Source organism: Passer domesticus, chromosome 3, assembly GCF_036417665.1.
Source record: "Passer domesticus isolate bPasDom1 chromosome 3, bPasDom1.hap1, whole genome shotgun sequence".
Taxonomy (NCBI): domain Eukaryota; kingdom Metazoa; phylum Chordata; class Aves; order Passeriformes; family Passeridae; genus Passer; species Passer domesticus.
The window spans coordinates 8,456,632-8,476,641 of NC_087476.1; the positions used below are offsets into that span (position 1 = coordinate 8,456,632).

Below are 20,010 nucleotides of genomic sequence, written 5' to 3' on the forward strand. Positions count from 1 at the left end.
ATCTTTGTTGTTGTTCATGTTCTTCTGTTTATCCAGGTCTCATAAAAATAAAGCCCTTTTATGATGTGACTTAAGGGGATTTTTATGCTCACTGCATTGCTTAGGAGAGTGTTGTCTTAGTGTCATGGTTTAGCCCCATCCAGCAAACAAATGCCGTGCAGTCACTCCCCTACCAGTGGGATCAGGGAGAGAACTGAAAGGGTAAAAGCTGGAAAAACTCATGGGTTGAGGCAGAGACAGTTTAATAGGAAAAACAAAAGCTGTGCATGCAAGCAAAATAAAAAAAGGAATTAATTCCCCACTTCCCATGGACAAGCAGGTGTTCATTCATCCCCAGAAGAGCAGGGCCCCATCACATGAAATGGTGATGTGGGAAGACAAACATCATCACTACAAATGTCCCCCCATTCCTCCCTTTGCGCTCCACTTTATACGTTGAGCATGATGTCATGGTATGGAATATGGAATGGCATATGGAATGTCCCCTTGGCCAGCTGGAGACAGCTGGGACAGTGTCTCACCCACAGTCTCCTCACCAGCGTGGCATTACAAAAAGCAGAAAAGGCCTTGGCTCTGTGTATTCCCTGTTCAGCAAAGAGAAAAGAACATCTCTGTATTAACAACCCTCTGTTCAGTGCAAATCCAAAACACAGCCCCGTACCAACCACTATGAAGAAATTTAACTCAATGCCAATGAAAACCAGTGGCAATAGTGTCATATTCTTTCGTGCAAGTGGAAATTTTGGAACGCTGGTGTTGACGTTATGAAGACCATACCACCCTGTTTCCCCTCTGTAGAAGCTGTCAGTGTGCTCTTCAAGTGCTGACTTGGCACACCTACATACACCCTCCCACCCTCAACTTTGACTGCATTATTATAGAAATGCTTCAGGCACTGGGGCTTCTCCCTGTGTGTACTGAAAATAGTAGTACTGGTCTTGTTTGTCACTGACCAAAGACCCAGGAAAGTACAAGGAGAAAAAAGGCAGCAAAGAGGAGGTGCAGAACTGCCTCTAGTTTGAAGGTGAATCTCCACGTGCAGCTCACTGGCAGCACAGCAATCTTTGCCATTGTCCACAGCTCCTTGAAGGCCCATCAATCTGAGAACAGGGTGTCCTACTTTCACTGACCTTTCTCATGTATTGTGTGACCTGCACATACTGCCTATGTCTGGGTTGCTTCAAAGAGCTGTTGGACTGCAGCTCTCCTTCTGGTGCCTCAGAACACCAAGTTCATTATAAGCCTGAGCAGCAATTCCTGGTTCCAGGAGCTAGTTACACAAATGCCTTTCTTATTGGCAAAAGTAACACATATTCATAATTGAAAAGCAGAAACAGTTAGAATATTGTCTTGTGTCTCTTCTACTACAGTCTTTTTCATAAATAACAATAATAGGGACTGGGCTGGAGGATGGAAGGTGAGCAGGAGTCTTTTGGAACTAGCTCTAATAAGGATTAAAATGAAATGTGGTGTTGTATGATGTTATAATTGGCCAGTGCAATTACATTTTGTTTACTTTATGGTAATGGAATTTATTTTCACAGGTACATTTTGAGAATCATAAATGTTAAATGTGCTGCAGAAGAGACCCTGACTGCACTGATGTATTTCCCTTGGACCTCTGTGGGCTTGGGAAGAATAGGGTTACATGCAAACGACTCTTGACAGGTTATGTGGCATTGATTTGTGAAAGGGGCTGCTCTTTCATTTTCTGAGTATAATTACAGAATCTCACTGTTTTCTTTTTCTGTTATTGATGGCTGAAGGGCTTTCATAGCTGTGAATTTCATCTCAGGAGAACTGTGATCTGTACCTTTCTAAATTGTGGTGACATGTTGCCATTGTCATTTGTACTAACGGCTTATACAGGTGGCAAGGAATCACTGCATGAATAAGAAAAGAAATGTATCTTCATTTTATTAATGAAAGCAGAAAAGGAGCTCATCTGGCTCCAGATTTATAGCTCTGAAGACTGAGGAACTTCAGGTTTGTTTAATTCAAATAGTGGAAATTGAATTTACTTTATACTGTCCTAGCAAACATATTCCCTACAGGAAGGCTCATGTTAATCTGTTGGTCATTAGCACCAACTAATACTAGTACCAGTACTAGTAAAGTGGACAATTATCTCTAGCACTTGGAGGTGTCTTTGATCTGGAAAGGCAGAGTCCAAATTTGGAGGAGGTTAAGAACCGAGATGTGAATGTAAAGTTTTTATTACATGCTCTCTGCAGTTTGAAAAGAATGTGGGGTTTTGTGAATGAGAGAGAACAAATTTTTAGTTTGAGATTTAAAAAAAAATCCGATAAATGCTTTGTTTTCTTTCTAGTAGCACCTGAGCATGAACAACTCAGGTGCTTCTGTTTTCCTTGGGCTGCTTCAGCCCAAAGATCTACCAGACTTTGGGGAGGCTGAGTGACTTGATACCTGAACTCCTTTTCCCACCAGGCACTGACAGGAGCTGACAAGGAAAAGGTGACATGGGTACTTCAGGTTCTTGTTGCCACATCCTTCTGCAAGGCGAGAGGAAAGGCTCTTTACTGATAAAATCTGCATTCTCTTTGGTAGGTGAGCGCAGTAAATGCAGTAAGATAAATACAAATAAATCAATGTATATCAAGTCAGCACCTTGCCACTGCTGGCCAAGCCCTCCTGCAGAGGTGCAGGAGCCCTTCTCCTGCTGGTTTGTCTTGTTTGCACACAGGTCACCTCACACTGTGATGTGGTACAAAGTCATCTGCCTTCCTGGGGCTGCAGTCGGCAAATCCAGCCTGGAGCTGGCTGGAGGCCAATGTGGGACTGGGCTGAAGTCAGACCTCTGCTTGGTGACAGTTCAGGATAGGCTCCTGCTGATTCTGGGCTGACAAAAATTGCACAATCTCCTGTGCATCTCTTCCCTTCTGATCCCTTGTGAGCTGAGCAAGTGGTTCCCAGAGTGAGAAAAAAATAGCAATATGTTTTGAAGAGCTCTTAAAGAGTTTTATTTTTTACATTGCTTGCAAGCTACTGCTGTGCTTATTTGCCTATCAATTCATTTTCTCTTTGCTGGTACATTTACTCTATATTTAGCACATTTTAAGAGGACAACTAGATTGTACAGACAGAAAATCACACAGTAGGGTCTTATTTACTATACTCTAATAACTGTGTTCATAAATCCAACCTCTCTCTGGAACACTCATATACCTGTCTTTTCTTTCTCCCCTTTGATTCCTGCCCTTGCCTCTCTGTTGACAGCAGGCAGTAGGAGTTGCACTCAGTACCTCTGAATATTATGGTCCATTTACTTAAATGTGGATGCTGATATTAAATTTAGGGCATCCAAGTTTGACTCTTTTGTCTTACTTACATTTTTGTGGTGGTCTGTTTTTTATACATTAACAGTGAAAGACATTTCTGTGATATTAAGATTTATGCCAGGCAGGAAACCTGAGAGTGGATGTTTATCTGAAATGCAGTTTCCTTGGTTATCTGAGTTTTGAAGGGGTCTTTATATGTTAAAATGCACTTAGACTAGCAGGTGATGATGTATTGAAAGCCTTTGCTGAAAAAATATTTTGTAGGATGTTTTTAAGGACATACACCTAATTTTAACTTTTATAATTTATAGCACTACAATTTTATAAAAATTGTAATAAAATCTACATTGTATAATTAGAAATTAAATGCTACGTTAAAACAATATGCAATTTATTCAAATATTTATTAGATGTCTTTAAAAAATTACTATACTACACAGATCACCTGGCATATAGTAAAATTAGGAATTATGAAAATCAAACATTTTTGTTGAATTCAAACTTCTTGTAACTAGAGTTATTACGAGGTGAGGCAGAGAGAACTCATAGAATGGTTTGAGTTGGATTCCACAGAATGGATTGAGTTAAAGTTCATCAAGTTCCGACCTCCCTGCCATGGGCAGGGACACCTTCCACTAGACCAGGCTGCTCAGAGCCCCATCCAGTCTTGCCTTGAACACTTCCAGGGATGAGGCAGCCACAGTTTCTCTGGCAATGTGTTCCAGTGTCTCACCACCCTCACTATAAAGAATTTCTTCCTAACATCCAATCTAAACCTATCCTTATTCAGTTTAAAGCCAATTCTGCCTTGTCCTGTCACTACAGGCCTTGCAAAAAGTCCCTCTCCTGCTCGCTTAGAGCCTCTTTAGGTACAAAAGGTGATATATGGACCCTTGGAGCCTTCTCTTCTCCAGGCTGACCAACCCAACTCTCTCAGCATTTCCTCACAGAAGAGGTTCCACAGCCCTGTTGAGTGTCTTAGTGGCCTCTTGTAGACTCGTTCAGTTCCAGATGGGCCAGACTGAAAGAGCCTGAAACCAGGATTTCATCATAAAGTTCTGTCACTGGTCTTAAATGAGAAGTCCTATACTATTTTGTAAGTAGGATGTGAATCAGTAGGCCCACAGCTGCTCCAAAAATTTCTATAATTCCTCTTGTATATGCAGGAAAAAGCTTGGACATGGAGTGGTACAGTTATTCATGGTAAATGTTGAGTACTGCCTTATTTCTCAAGATTTTTTGTGATAAGGTTTCTATGTATTGAGGATCAAACAGCCATGGCTCTGCTTTCTACTTGAGTAGAAAGAATACCTCTTTGTTATCCTGTTCATAAAAAAAAAAAAACAAAAGGAAAAGACAGAGTATATCAGCACGATGGTGTGGACAGAAGCTGGTGAAGGGGCTGGGAACTGCTCTGTACCATCCTTTGAGAAAAACAAAGCCAAAGCATTTATCTTTGCCATGGAGTACTGCATGTGTAGCTGCTTTGGGGTAACTATTACATATGAAATGAAACTTCCTGAGACTCAAGAGGGATAAGGTACCTAAACCCATTAAAATAATTTGAAAACACCAGTCTAAAAAATTGCATATTGTTGTACTATTAGCACTAGTGTAGAGAAGTATTTCTCCTAGGTTTTTTCCTGGAATAGCAATGGTTGTTAAGCAGCTGATTTTTGCATGCTGCAGGGAGGGAAAACCATACTCTTTTATTAATATTCTGTGTATGCAAATTTGCTCACTGCCATGAGAATGTTTTGATCATTCTATTAACCAAGCAATAAATACACAAAAAAGAGGTGGGGAACTGAGGTTGTATTTTTTTCTTACCAACCTCTAAGATAATCTGTTTCATAGGGATATATCTAAAATGTAGGCACGACTTTCAGCATATTTCAGGTCCATCACTTGCTATTTTCCTTTGGTGGTCTCACCACACTCAGGGAGACAAATGGGTATATCAGAAAATTATCCACACATAATTTGTCATATTTGGGCTTCAGTGACAACAGACTCTATGCTTTGGAAGAGCCCGGGGTTAGCATGGTAAGGAAAAGAAATAACTCCTTACCCTGAGGGCTTAGTTCTTCCCATGCAGCACAGAGGGCAGCTGAAAGCTGTGTGGGGAAACTAAACTGCTGAAGCATTTTGTGTTTAACGTGGCATGAGAATACGGATGAGATGAGTTGCTCTTCCCCACTGCCAACCCTTGAACTTAAGACTGAAAGAAATCCTGATGGGATTATTTCAAAAAGTTCCCCTGAAGAAAGTGAAGAGGTTACAGAAACAAAATCTATTATCCATCATCCCGTCATTAACAAAGTGGAAGGACTGGCAGAAGAATTGTTGGCCTAAACTTGAGACGTCAGAAAATAGGTAAGAAAAATAGACTGGGGAAATATTCCCTGGGAAGGGGAAGGGATTGGATGGTACTGCTAGCCCTCTTCATCTCTCATTTTTAGAAGTCTATTATGTTATTTTGTAGAGTGAAGAGTGGTTGAAATGATTAATGGACTGCAGGGCTTGACGTGCAAGCAGGCGGCCAAAGGAGTGAGTGTGTGCAGCAAGCTCAGCTGCAGGGAGGGATTCCTGAGTGCTGCTGGCTGGGCAGGCAGGGGTGCTGCACCCTGCAATTTAAGGAGGTGTAATTAGCTGAAACAATACAACAGTTAGCCAAGAAAATCTTTCAACACAGCGTTTTATTGTGCCTACCTGTGATCTCTGCCAGGAGTGACAGCTCGCTCTGTGTCACTCAGCTGCAGTGTTGGCATCCTTGGCTCACTCACTCTGTCCAGTCCATGCCACCCCTCAGCACAGGTCAGGGCATGTGCTCTGCTCCCCAGTCTGGCTCTGTAACCCCCTTTACCACATCATGTCACCCACTAACCCCCAGAAAAACCAGAAAGTGTGTTGCATCCCATACTGTGTTTAAATGACAAGGGACCATAGGTCAAAGAGGAAAAATATCACAGATGAAAATAATAGGCTGGATTAGACAGAGAAGGTGCATAATACTAATTTCAGAAAGGTCTCTGCAGGTATCAGGGCTCTGCTAACACCACCCCTGGAGAAACCAGCTGGGGTAGAAGGATTCCTCCTTCATGACCATCCCCTTCTACCTGCCGAGCCAGACCAGCTGCCAATTCAGCTGCAGACTTGGAGCAGGAATTGAGAGCAGCAGATGTTGCAGCCTGCTGAAAGCTTGCTGGTGGCTGAGTGTTTGAACTCCTAGAGAAGAGCTCTTGCAGAGACGGCCACTGGCTGACTGCAGGATTGCAGCACGCCATAATTTTGGATGATTTCAGTGTTTTACTGTGAAACTTCCCCATGGAGGAAAATGCATCAGGATCTTCCTAGCACTCTGTAAAACCATGCAATCAAAGTTGGCCCTTCCTCTCCACTACCTTGCTGGAGTCTTGCTGAAGTGCTGCGGTGTTGTTGGTAGTGCCATTTTGGAAAAGTGATGGGACTTTTTATATGTGTAGTTAGATTTGAGTCTATTTGATCCCTAAGCAAAGGAGAGAGGAAATTATATTGTGTGAGCATGTTCTGTCCAGGGGAGAGGGGAGGGAATATATTTTTTTAAAAACAGAAAGAGAACATTATCTGGCTTTTTTACTTTTATCCTGACACAATCATGTCCCATAAGCTGTTAGATATGAAATAAAACACGCGCAGTTTACTCTTGCTTTAGGCCCACATTCTGTCCAAATAAATCTCACAGAATGTGAGCACAAGAACTGCTCCACTGTGTCACACCAGAGGCTCAGCTGCTCCAGCACTACCCTTTGACATTGCCCCATTATAGCTTATAGAAAGGTTTCTTATCCACACAGTGAGTTTCAACAATGGAACAATGCTGCTTTCCATTTTACCCTCTGTCTTATGCTGCTAATTTTTAATAGTCTCTTTGTCATTCTGGCCACTGCTGAAGATTGAGGTGAAGTTTTCAGAAAACAATCTAGTGTGAGGCACTGCTGGTTATGTAAAGTTGTTCCTCACTGTGTTCATTGCTTGGCACTTGTTAACTCTTAATTTTGTCTGTGCTCCCTGTGGCTGGCTTTGGTTGATTGCAGGTTCTGTGAGATGGGCACCAAGCAGGGTGCTGGACCTGCCTGTGATGCTGCATGATGGCAACTAAATTATTTGGTTTTTTCTTTTTCTCTATTTGCTGATGAGACTAATTAACTTGATAGAAACATGATAAAATAATATATGAATGTCATTGTAAATCTGTTTTATTCTTCTCTCCAAAAGCTGTGATGCTCATCTCCAAGGTAAATGAGTATGGTATTTTATTCTGCATAGCAAAAGACGTGATGGAGATTGTGACTGTTGTGTAATATCAATATAAATAGGGTCAGCTGTACATAGTTTCTCTGATGCTCCTGCTTTATTTCTCTGTCTTTTTTATTTTACCTCCTTAGACCTCATAGTTATTCAGTGATTTTTTTTTTATTAAATTATTTATTGTAGCCAGATGATTGATGTTGTTTCACTTTGGTTCTTTGCAGCTTCCCAATTCTTTAGTTGTCAAAATGACAAGCACTCAGTGATTAATTAAAACCTTGATTTTGCTCTGTTATTGTTCATCTTCAGTCAAATACAAATTCTTATGTATTCCAGAAAATAATAAATATTCCCCAAATGCAGGTTGCTAAACTTTAGATCAAGGAAAACCTTCATTTATTTTTCATTATTAATTTTTTATTATATTTAATTTTTAATATATGCACATATGTATATATAAAAAAATTCTTGTGAAAAAATGGTAAATTGAAATCTTTATATAAGAAAACTGCCAGGATGGCCTGATGTTGGATGGTGATCTCCTTAAACTTCCTCACAGAGCTCTCTTTTTTCTGAGAAAGGTGAGACAAATTAAGAGTGGGTCCTTGCCAGGACTTACAAACCCCCTTGTCCTAACTAGAATTAATTGTATTGCCTTTTTTTGTTGGTGTTGTGGACATACAGCATGCATTTCTCTCAGCTGAAGTGTTTGGTGTTGGAAGATACATCTGAATTATTTACCTTACGTTCTCTTTATAGTTGATTGAAAGAAATAAGCACTCTCAAAGGTGCAATTTGCCTCATATTGAAGGAGACATGTAGCAGGGGTACCAAAGTGCATCCTATAGCCTGGTATGAATGAGACAAGCCTTGACATTGGGTCAGACAGCTCCCACTCAGAGATACTGGCACCTGGGCTAAGGTGGCTGATCTATTTTGTGTAGCTGGACACAGAGCAAACAGAGTCTCCCAGTTCCTGTGCTGGGCCTGGGAAAAAATTCTCCTGTCCTATCCTGGTATGTGCAAAAGCTTAGTGGTAGTGAGAATGCCACTCCCATTCTGCTGGGAATGGCAGAACAGATTCCTTTGAATGAATTCAAACCATTCCATGTGCAGAGACACACCAGCCCAAGCTGGTCCAGTCTCTGCAGTGTTGGGATGGGACCATGAACAGAGATTTCTGTGGGTGTTAGAGGGAAGATATTGCAATGGCAAAGCACTGAGTGTTCTCCACGGGTGGGCTACTTGACCAGCATGCCAATCAGCCTTTGCCCCTGGAACAGCCACTCCTAATTTCTCTTGGGAAGAGCTGATGGGTTGGCTGGAAATGCTTTAAGGTATGTTTGGCTTTCTGGAATTGCTTTCACAGACCAATTTCTTTTTCATGGGGTCTCATGTGAGAATAAACTCATTAGCTTCCTGGTATGATTCCCTGAATGGCTGACTCATGAATTCTTCTAAGTTTCAAATTTTTCTGTATGTAGCACATCAGATTTTGCTGGTAAACTGAATTTAGCCTTCTTTTCAGTCCTTGTTTAGGTTTTTTATCTAATTTATGCTGGTGCTTCTCATTTCTTGCTTCCTCTGCTTAATGTTCTCAAAGATGTGATTGACTGCACCTGAAGTTACAGCTTCTTGGCCTGTTAGAAAAAGTAATGAATTGGCCCCAGTAAATTACTAAGCTAAAATTCATATGATAATACTTCTGCTGATTGGTTATAGTCTTCCATTATGAAAAACTCAATAAAATCTTAATTAGAAAAAAAAAAAAGAAAAAAACCCAGATAAGGAAAAAGCAAGTAAAACAATTTTAAAATGTCCTGAAGTTCCCTACTCTTTATCAATTCCTTTGATGGTATTGAATAGATACTTACCCTGCTTTGGAATTCTACAAATGTCATTGCTGAGAGCGAATACCTGTGCATATTCCATAAAAGATTTCTGCATATATGATTTTTAAATTTTTGCCAGCCACTCTGATGTCTTCCTGATGTATTGTTATACATGGAATGACCTTTGCATGTAGTTTCAGCTGAAGAGTGTAAAGAAACCTCCCCACCATTCTGCATCGTGAATGTGCACAACAGAAAAGGATGAAGAGATTTCTTCCTGTTATAAAACCTGTTTGACTGTATTGAACCCAAAAGAATAAGAGACAGCAAGAAAGTAAATTCGACAAGTTCCTCCCACCCCTTTTATTGCCAGAAAAATTAATTGCATGTTTCCTATGAAGCAAAGCACAATAGGTTTTTATGGTACATTTCTTGTGGTTTTGTTACACTGCCACTGAAAATACAGACCTTTTCTGCAGGTATGTGTACGTGGTGGTAAGCATTTCTTCACAGGAATTTGAACAAATGCTCAAGGCTCAGATGAAGAAGTGGTTTAGATATCATCAGACTCAGAGTGGCAATTGACTAGGGACAAGGATTTAGTAGAGACTAGGTTAGGGGCCATTCTCTGTCCATGAACAGATTCTCTGGCCATGGAACAGATTATTTTGCTTAGATAAACCCACTCATGTTACTTTCCAGTCCATATAATAATATTTCTACTTTCAAACTACCTTTTGGGACCATCTTTGGGGCTGGGAGAGCTCCTGGGTGATGGCCAGGCTTTGGCAGGGGGACAGTGAGTTGGCAAAGGCCATATCAAGGACAACGCTGATGCTTGACATGTCTGGATGATCACATGATGGTGATTGAACCTGTTGACTCAGTTTTCTTTCTTTTTTCTTTTATTTTTATCTTTTATTTTCTCCTGTAAGACAGACACTGTGTCATATGGATTAAATGGGAAAAAGCTAGAAAAACAAGGTAGGGATGACCTAAAGTGGGGAACACTGGGACACCTAAGCCAACTAACAAAATCCAGCAAAGGAGTGGTAGCCCCCAAGGGCAACCTGGGGGGCTACCAATACCTCCTGTATTGTTTAACTAATTCTTCAATGATCTTCTTGGATGAGGGGTAGAGACTCTTCACAGGAAGTTCACTGGTGAAGTAAAACTGGGAGGATTGGCTGCTGTGCTGCCATTCAGTAGGATCTCTGAATTTCTACTTTAATTGTACAAAACATCTGTCCAGCCATGGAACTTAAAGTTAGAAAGAAATGCTTTTTCTAAATACTCTGGGCAACTCAACAAGTTATGAAATGATAAAGTGTTTTAATTGCTTTCCGAATTTAGGAACCTGAGTTCTATGATTAATATGCTTTGATTTAAAATAGTTCAATATAATTAATTATTTAATGATGCATCCATGTACATTAATCCCTTAAACTTCTTGGTTCAGTTATAGTTTTACTTTTTCCCCCAGATGTGTGTCAGGCCATTCTTTACAAAATCTACAGTTTATTTTTCTGCTTTCCACAGGACTTCATTCATAGTCATAGAATTTCAATTTAACTTTATGCTGGACTTGACAGTGATATTAGTGAGTTCTTTGTGTCAGTGAGTAGTGATGTAAAGGATTTAAACTCACTCCATTTGCTGTCTTTATGAAAATTTGAAGCTGGATGTAGCTAAAAAACACTTTTCTGCCTTCCCACCTGCTGCTGTGCCTTTTTGCAACAAATGAGGTTGCCTTGTCTTTTAAAACATTTGTGCTTTACCTTTATTTAAGAAAATGGGAATTTTCCCCATATGCCAATGGAGTATATCTGTCAAACTTGAATACAAAGAACATGTAATTCTTCCCTGTAGGTGGGAGCAGAATATTGTCACAGTATTTTCAATAATGTGTTAGAAAATATTTAGATCAAAATAGTTAAATCCTATCAGATTTAGTATGATGTTTGGGGGTATTGTTTGTCTCTTCCACAATCAATAAGGCTGAGGTCTTCGAAAAAATTGTTACATTCAAAAAATAATCATCCTTATACACAAACAAAAATTGCATGAAGTTTCCTAAGTCTAATAGTCCCAATGTTTGGGACATTTGATTTTTTAAAATATATTTCATCTTTAAGTGGATCATTTTATATGTAATGTTTGGATATTTTCAAAGGCTGTTGCATGGAAACTGAACAGACTTTTTATCAAAAAAGTTTCAGATAAAAGCCTCCAACACTGCTTAATTTTTCCACCTGAGCTAAGAGGGTAGATAAACTTGTTTGTTACTTCACATTCTGTGGTCCCATCCCTTGAAGTGTTCAAGGCCAGGCTGGGTGGGGCTCTGAGCAACCTGATCTAGTGGAAGGTGTCCCTGCACAGGGCAGGGGAGCTGGAACTGGATGAACTTTAGGGTCCCTTGCAACCCAAACCATTCTGTGATTCTGTGATTCTGAGTGGAAGCAAAAACACAGGGATAACATGATTCCCGCATTTTGAAATATCTTCTCTGAGTTGAAGATTGTTGTTTGAGTCAGGTTTGGATCAATCTTGGTTCCTTGGAGACTAAAAGAGCTGAGGCAGATTTTTGGTGTGCTGACTTCAGGAGTTTTGTGGGGAGCTTAGTTTGGTCATCCCTTGTCTCTCCCAGGAGAGGACTGCAAGGACTGAATCAGGACTCTGTGCTGCATGTTATGAAGACAATGGTGCTCAAACTGTTATCAAAATTAACATCAATGACAAAGAGGAAGAAAAAAGAAAGGCTTGCTTTAAGTACACTTAGAAATTTCTGATTCTCTGACCTTGATGAAATCCTGCTCAGGTTTGTGAAAACCCTAGCTGAAGAAATCTCAGCAGCCTCTCAGTACATTTTGAGAATGTGTGGAGGTGAATTAAGGTTTGGAAGACTGGAAAAGGGCAAACATAAGACAAATTAAAAAAGAACGTCAAAAGGGAAGTTTATGAAATGATGGGCCAGATCTTTTTGTTGGAACATGCAAGATAAAGAAATCCTACAGTACTTTTGTAGGGCACCTAAAAGAACACCAGATGAGTAAGTAGCAAATTTGTTGGCAGTATGCAGTGAGTGTTAAATCATTTGTCAGGATTTAATCATATCAGATCAATCCAAAACCTTTTTATGTGAAGTAACATGCCTTAAGGGTATAGACATGGTATAGCTAGGCTTTGCTCAGGGTCTCACATAACACAGGCAAGTTGGGGTTACTGTAGAGTGGGGACAAAGGTGTCTGGGGATGCTGCATTCAGAGCAGCTGCCAGCTCTTCGCTGTCAAACTGCTGTGATGAATTGAGGATCTAGCTTAGGCTTAGTAAGTTCAATGTTTTCATTTTAATCCAATGCCAGGTCTCTAGAATATGCTTATTAAAGCAAAAAGTGAAATGTATCTGAAAGAGCAAACAGATTGAAAGATGACAATTAATTCAGAATTATCGCAACAATTAAAAACATAATGTTGAAAACAATATAGAATTTAATTAAAACAAAAGTGTGGTTCTGCACTCAGGTGGGGATAAACAGCTGAGAAAATACAATAAGAAAAACAGAGATAAGAGAGGTAACAGTCTTGCAAAGAAGTATTTGGACATTGCAATGGGTCACAAAATGAATGTAGGTTAAGAGAATTATGCTGTGCCCTGCAAGGTTTGGGTAGCTGACAGCAGGGGGGCTACAGGGGTGACTTTTGTCAGAAGATGTCAGAAGGTGCCACCTCTGGGATAATGTATTTTAGAAGAATGCAAGAAAACCTGTGCAACTACAGCCGGAGAAAGGATTGAGAATCTGTGAGAGCAGCAGCTCTGCAGGCACCAGGTCAGTAAAGGAGAGGCAGGGGTGCCCCAGGTGCTACCCTGCAGCTCCTGGTGCAGCCCATGATGGGGCAGCTGTGCCCCTGCAGCTCCTTGGGGGAGCAGAGATCCACCTGCAGCCCAAAGGTGGCTGTGACCCTCTGGGAAGCCCATGCTGGAAGGGGCTCCTGGCAGGACTTGCTGCTCCATGGAGAAAGGAGCTCATGCTGTACCTGACCTGCTGGCAGGACTTGTGATCCTCTGGGGTACCCACGCTGGAGCAGCCTGTTCCTGGAGGAACTGCAGCCTCTGGAGGGAGCCATGCCAGAGCAGTTTGTGCAGAACTGTAGCCATGGAGAGGACTCAGCTGCAGGAGTTCATAGAGGACTGACTTCCTTGGAAGGGACCCCACATTGGAGCAGGGAAAGACTGTGAGGAGTCCTCCCCCTGAGGAGAAAGGAGCAGCAGAGACAATGTGTGATGAACTGATCACAGCCCCCAGCCCCCTGAGATGCTGGAAGGAAAAGGTGGAGGAATGCGGAGTGAAGCTGAGCCTGAGAAGAAGGAAGAGGTGGTGGTAATGTGTTTTAAGATTTAGTTTTATTTCTCATTACCCTCTTCTGGTTTGATTGGTAATAAATTAAGCTGATTTCCCCAAGTGGGTTCTGTTTTGCCCATGACAGTCACTGATGAGTGATTTCTCTCTGCCCTTATCTAAGCCTATGAGACTTTTATTATATTTTCTCTTCCCTGCCCAGCTGAGGAGGGCAATGACAGAGTGGCCTTGGTGGGCACCTGGCATTCAGCCAGGGTCAGCCCACCACACTGCTGCATAGAGGTCAAACATCACACTGGGATTTATAAACAGCAGCATAGTCCATAAAATTTGCGACATAATCCTTCTTCACAACATTGTTATGGTTTCTTAGAAGTGAAAAGCCTGGGAAAGCCTGGGAACCTACAAAGGATGGGGTGTTTGGTGTCTTTAGAACACACAAGATGTATAAATACATAAAAAGATGCAAAATAATGGCCATGAAGAGTAAGGCAAAAACTAAATCTCAAGCTGCAGACAGAGAATTTTACTTAGAATTTTAGGAGAGATAAAGGCTCTCCTTTTCTCATAGTAGGAATTGGTAGGCACTTTGGTTGCTTAAGAACATTTCACAATGCTCATCACTTAGAGGTATGAAAGAATAGGCTCAGCAAGAAGGAATAAGATAGTTTGGGAATATGATGGGTAGAATAGTTCCTTGCTATAGAAAGAAAAATGAACTAGATAATCAGAAGAGTGCCTTCTAACCAGTCTATGTTTGTGCAATTTTGTTGTCTGTCTAGACCTGGTACAGGGAATAAAAAACTATAACAGCAAATTTTCTCCTATTTTTCTTATCTGCACCATTCCCTCTTCCCTGCAGGTCTCTGACAGGTCCAGAGAGCATGAGCACAATTGCAATCACTTCTCTCATAGTGAAGAGTAATATTTCTAATGATAACAGTAATTATAAATATATATATAACATATATATATAGAAAGCACCAATCTGTGCTTGAGTGTTGAGCTGCTGGAGGGTCTGAAGGCTAAACAGAGGAATCTGGACAGGCTGCACTGATGGGTTGAGGCTGACGGTGTGAGGTTCAAACAGGCTAAGACCTGGGTCCTGCACTGGGGTCACAACAAGCAGTGTGCCTGTGCAGTGCCACAGGCTGGGGGCAGAGTGGCTGGAAAGCTGCTCAGTGGTAAAGGACCTGGGCGTGCTGGTGACAGCAGCTGAACATGAGCCACGGTGTGTCCAGGTGGCCAAGAAGACCAATGGCACCTGGGTTGTGTCAGCAGTAGTGTGGTCAGTGGGGCCAGGGCAGTGACTGCTCCCCTGTGCTGGGCACTGGTGAGGTTGCAGCTCCAACCCTGCGGTCAGTTTTGGACCCCTCTCTGCAATAAAGATGCTGAGATGCTGGGGCATGTCCAGAGAAGGGCAGCAGAGCTGGTGAAGGGTCAAAAGCACAAGTCTAATGAAGAGCAGCTGAGGGAACTGAGGGTGTTTAACCTGAAGAAAAGGAGGCTCCATTATCATTCTCTACAACTCTGAGAAAGGAGGTTGTAACCAGGTCAGTGTTGGTCACTTCTCCCAGGTAACAAGCTACAGGATGAGAGGAAATAGCGTCAAGTTGTGCCAAGGGAGGTTTAGTTTGGAGATTAAGAAACATTTCTTAACTAACAGTGTTGTCAAGTGCTGGAACAGGCGGCCCAGGGAAGTGTTGGAGTCACCATCCCTGGAGGTGTTTAAGGATGTGGCACTTACAGACATGGTTCAGTGATGGGATTGTCAGTGCTGGGTTAATGGTTGAACCTGATGATCTTCTAACCTAAGCAATTCTAAGATTCTGTATATGTTGTTGGTCAATGGTCAATGAAGCAAACAGTTTATTCAGACACCTGTACAAATGTTGGGACTCCCAAAGGTTGAACAGCTATGACTTCTACTGAAATTACTGTGAACTTCAAACTCCTGAGACTTCTGCAGTTTAGATCCTTCTCCAGAAACCTTTAATGGTCTTTAAAAGGATAAATTATTTTTATTTAAGCATTGCTTATGTTCAAATCAGAGCTGACATTTTGAAAAGTCAATGTACAATGAAATGCCAGAAAAATATTTGTTAGACTTCTTGTCATTTGTGGTCATGCTACCCCTCCTTTTTTGTGAAAACAGGAAGATATTAACCTCTTGTATGTCTGCAGTCAATGTAAGAACTCCTATTCCCTAGTGATCTTCAAAGCAAAAATACCTGGAATAAACATGAGGGCTGTGCTATGTCATAAAGAGTCATGATTCTTCCTTTAGCACAGACTTTAAGAAAAGCAAGCAAACTGCAAACAAAGACCATGACAGCCTTTCTTCCTGATGTCTGTACAGTGTATTGGTGGATCTTTCTTTTGATGCTGCAATAGTAAATAACAGATTTTGCTGTATGCTTGGAAGACTTCAAAGCTTCCTGATGCTTTCAATTTTATTAAAATGTTCCACAGCCAGGTTTGTTCAATATGTTTTTTGCATTTCATTGGCAATATCACTCACTATCTGTGCTTTGAAATGTTAGTGGTTTGTTTTTTTTTTTTTTTTTTTTTTTTGTTTGCTTGTTTGTTTTTGTTGTTGGTTCCTTGTTTTCATTTAGTTATTTGACCATACTACTACCATTAACAGCCAAATAAATGATGAGAGAGAAAATACTAAACCCTGCAAGGTGTTGCTATTGCTCTGAAATAATTACTGCAGGAGCACTGGTGGCCACGAGATTCTTCAAAGGTGAGTAGCTGGCAGCTGGATAATAAACTCTGTTCTGAATCAGTCTCTGTTTAGATCTCTGATGGAGAGGGTGAAATGGGCTTGTTATTTCCCTTTAATGGTGTGTATGAGGGCCAGATGCAGCTGAATTCTTTGCACATAGCAGATTGCAGAGACGGCTGCCTAGCTATGGGTGGGTTCTGCAGTTATGATTTGGCATTTCTTTCCCCCAGCGGATGCTGGGGTACAGTGAATATAAATGTCTATTTCACCATGTGGAGCTACAAAGTGTTCCCAGCACTGGCTGGGGAATGAGTGCAGAGATGAGAGGCTCTGTGCTGGGACTGTGGCTAAAGAAGAGCTATAAGGTTCCTCAGAAATCTGCTGCTGCTGTCTGCCCTTTCATTCACTGTGGATGCCACAGTTCTCTGGGTAATTGAAGACACCATCTGACATAATTCTGAAGTATTTTCATAGTAATTGCTCCAAATGTTGGTAAACAAGAGTGAATTCTCAGAACTGTTTTAGGTACTACACCTTTTTTTTTGCCATTTCTGCTTACTAAATCAAGCAGCCTGAGGGGTCAGAGACAGTTGTGCAAGTCCTCATGTTATACATGGAATGACTTTCCTTTTCCAGCTGTTGCTGAAATCTTAAAATTATGGGAATATTTGTTCAGGGCAGGCCTAAGCCACAAAGATTTTTGTGGGTTTGGACAAGCAGTTTGTCATTTTGGAAATTCTTTTAAGGATGAGTCTGAATTTTTGATTTGGACTAAACTCTAAATTTTATTCCCACTTCTATTTTTATTCTCTCATGAAAGGACAGAATATATAAAAAAACCAAAATAACAAGTTCAGACAGGAATAATAAAAAAAAAATAACCACTATTTCCTTCTTCCAAATTTCCTTTTATGAGGAGGGTATGTCTCTGAACGTCTGCAAAAGTTTTTGTGAACAAAAGATCTATTGGAACTCTACTTTGGCTCCAGTGTTCTGGAGTTCAGTGTTCTTTCTACAAACCTCTTGCTGTTGTGATGTCCAGGCTGTCCTTCTTCTGTGTATGTCATACATAAGTTCTTCAAACAAAAGCATCTCATACAGTCCACAGATGTGTTACTGATACATGCTTTGATGTGATTCTTCAATCTGCTTGTTGTTCCTCATATCTCAGGAAGAAAGACATTTGTTGAAATGTGAAGATGGTTATTTCAAAATGTGTAAAAAAAGGGAATGGAAAAACAAGCCAGCATTTGAGGGTAGAACTCCTAGGATTATGGGATAGGTAACAAGGACATCTAGAATAGAAGCTCTCATTACCAACATTTCTGGAAGGAAAACCATAAGATCATGCTTAAACATTTAAGGCTGACTCTAACTCCAAGGGATTAGGCTGATATCTTTATGGAAGCAGATTATTTTTATCTTTTATTAAAGCCTTCCCTGAAGCATCTTGTGATTGTCATGAATAGGGACAAGATATTGTAATAGATCAGCATGAGCTGAGGTGACTTTTACTGGGCTATGCAGTCCCTCCTACAACTATGGCTGATCAGAGAAAAAGAAAACTGAAAGGAGCCCTGAAAGGGATAGCAAGGGGTACCTCTGCTATCCCTTGTACAGTTTTGCTACAAAATGTCTTCCCAGTAAATAACAATATGTTCCATTTTTCTCTCTCTTTTTCAGACAATTGCATCTTCTATCTAGAAATTATCTCTAAAATATCCCAGTAATGGAATTCAGCATGGTGGTTACCAGTAGGCACTGTTTTACAAGTGCAGAAGAAAACTGATTTGGAGTGAAATGGACTTTTCCAGACACTATCTTTAATATTTAACAGGTGATGTGAGCACTGATTGTTGCTGCTGACACTGATGTGAAAGCATGGAAGATGTAGAGCTGCTTTCCCTGTCTGCTGCTGAGAAAGTACTGGGAGCAGAACCTGGTCCTTGGTGAGCTCCAAGGGCAAGGAAACAAGGAGGTTCTTATCCCCAAATTCCTTGACTATCTCGTACATTTTTAAAAAGTTCCACAGTGTCTAAGGGAGAGGAATCTATGGACTCAGAGAGTCAAAAGCACCAACCAGAGTGGGCACAGAAAACCAGCAGGGCAAGTCCCTGTTTTGTGCAAGCCCTTGCCCCACCTCCTCAGAGGTTTTTCTGTCTACTACTATCAGTATCTGGTTATCAGCAAAAGCATTGCTCTGTCCTCCTCACAAGCTGCTTATCACCAGAGGTGGGAGCTGCACATACATATTCCAGCCCTTCCCCCACAAATACTTCTCATTAAGTGTGACAGGCTTCTGAAGAAGTATTGTTACTTGTAAATAAAATATGGTTGCTAAGAGACACTATGATTAACATGCTGACAATACAACCTTCTTTGATTGTTTGGGCACCAATTGTCTGCTTCTGTAATCAGTGAGGAAATAATTTTTGGAGGAGATTTGTCAGGCTGAGAAAACTAGTTTTTTTTTAGTTTCTTTTAAAATTAAATTAGAGTCTAGTGTTTCCATACAAAGAAAGGGTCTCCAAGCCATAACTCTTCTATTTATTTTTTTTTGGCACATCATGAGTTTTGTGTTTCTGTTTATGTTAATTTTTCAGCTAGGAAAATAAGGTTAGCGTTAATAATGTATCTGTCAAAATATTCAAATAAAGAAAACTGGAAGCTTGGGCTCATTAAATTTTCATCTATAAATTCTATATATTAATTTTCTTTTTGCTAGCTCTAGTCTCATTTTGAATTTCTCTTACTCTCAAATTCTTCCAGTTATTTAGGACTTTTGAAATTAACTTTTTTGTTCTACATCTACAAACCACTCACACCATTATTCCTGTACAGAGCAAGGGATTTGAGTCTTCTTTTCCATTAGGGGGAGACAGAAAATGGTGGTGATCCTTCTTTTTCCAGTAGATTGCCTCTGCTGCTAATGGGTAAGGCGTGGTGAAAGGAGATGAGCACGCAGAACTCATCCTTCTCAGGCTGAAAATTACCCTTCTCACCTCCTGTAACTGGATGTGTAGCTGCACTTGCATATGTTGTAACAGATGGTGTTTCACTGGAGAATGGCTGGAAACGGCACCTTCCTACCAATGTTTCTGCCTGCTGTGTGTATTTAGAGTCATGTCTTCTTACTACAGTGTTTAAAAAGAAGTTGGATTGCCTATTAGCCTTGCAGAGCCAACTGAGAGATGATGGGTGGCATCTCTTTTCTCCTAATGTTAATGGTATTCCAAGCACAAAGCACCTGTGCTACAACATGGAAACAATGGTTCTGCACAAATATCTGTGTAGGCACAGCCTGCAGGCAGTGAAGACGCCGGCTGGAGCCCAGTTCAGCCTGGATGCCCTCTGTGGTGGTGACAGATACAAAGATGAAAATCCCTCTTCTGAGACCTTGCAGTAAATGTTCATTTCCAGAACTTCAGAAAAATAAACTTATTGTACTTTTATTTCCATTTGGGGATGGACTAAACCATAAGTTTTGTAACACAACACCTG

The 20,010-nt window shown here is 40.8% G+C and overlaps 1 long non-coding RNA gene across 1 annotated transcript; it reads left to right on the forward strand.

Moving 5' to 3' along the window:
* The first annotated feature begins 491 nt into the window (after positions 1–491).
* On the forward strand, positions 492–18,502 carry LOC135295934 (uncharacterized). Its single transcript, XR_010357970.1, has 7 exons — positions 492–1,024; positions 1,545–1,668; positions 2,449–2,564; positions 2,705–4,395; positions 13,471–13,799; positions 16,426–16,527; positions 18,193–18,502. It is a non-coding gene; the product is annotated as an uncharacterized LOC135295934 (long non-coding RNA).
* Positions 18,503–20,010: the final 1,508 nt, after the last annotated feature.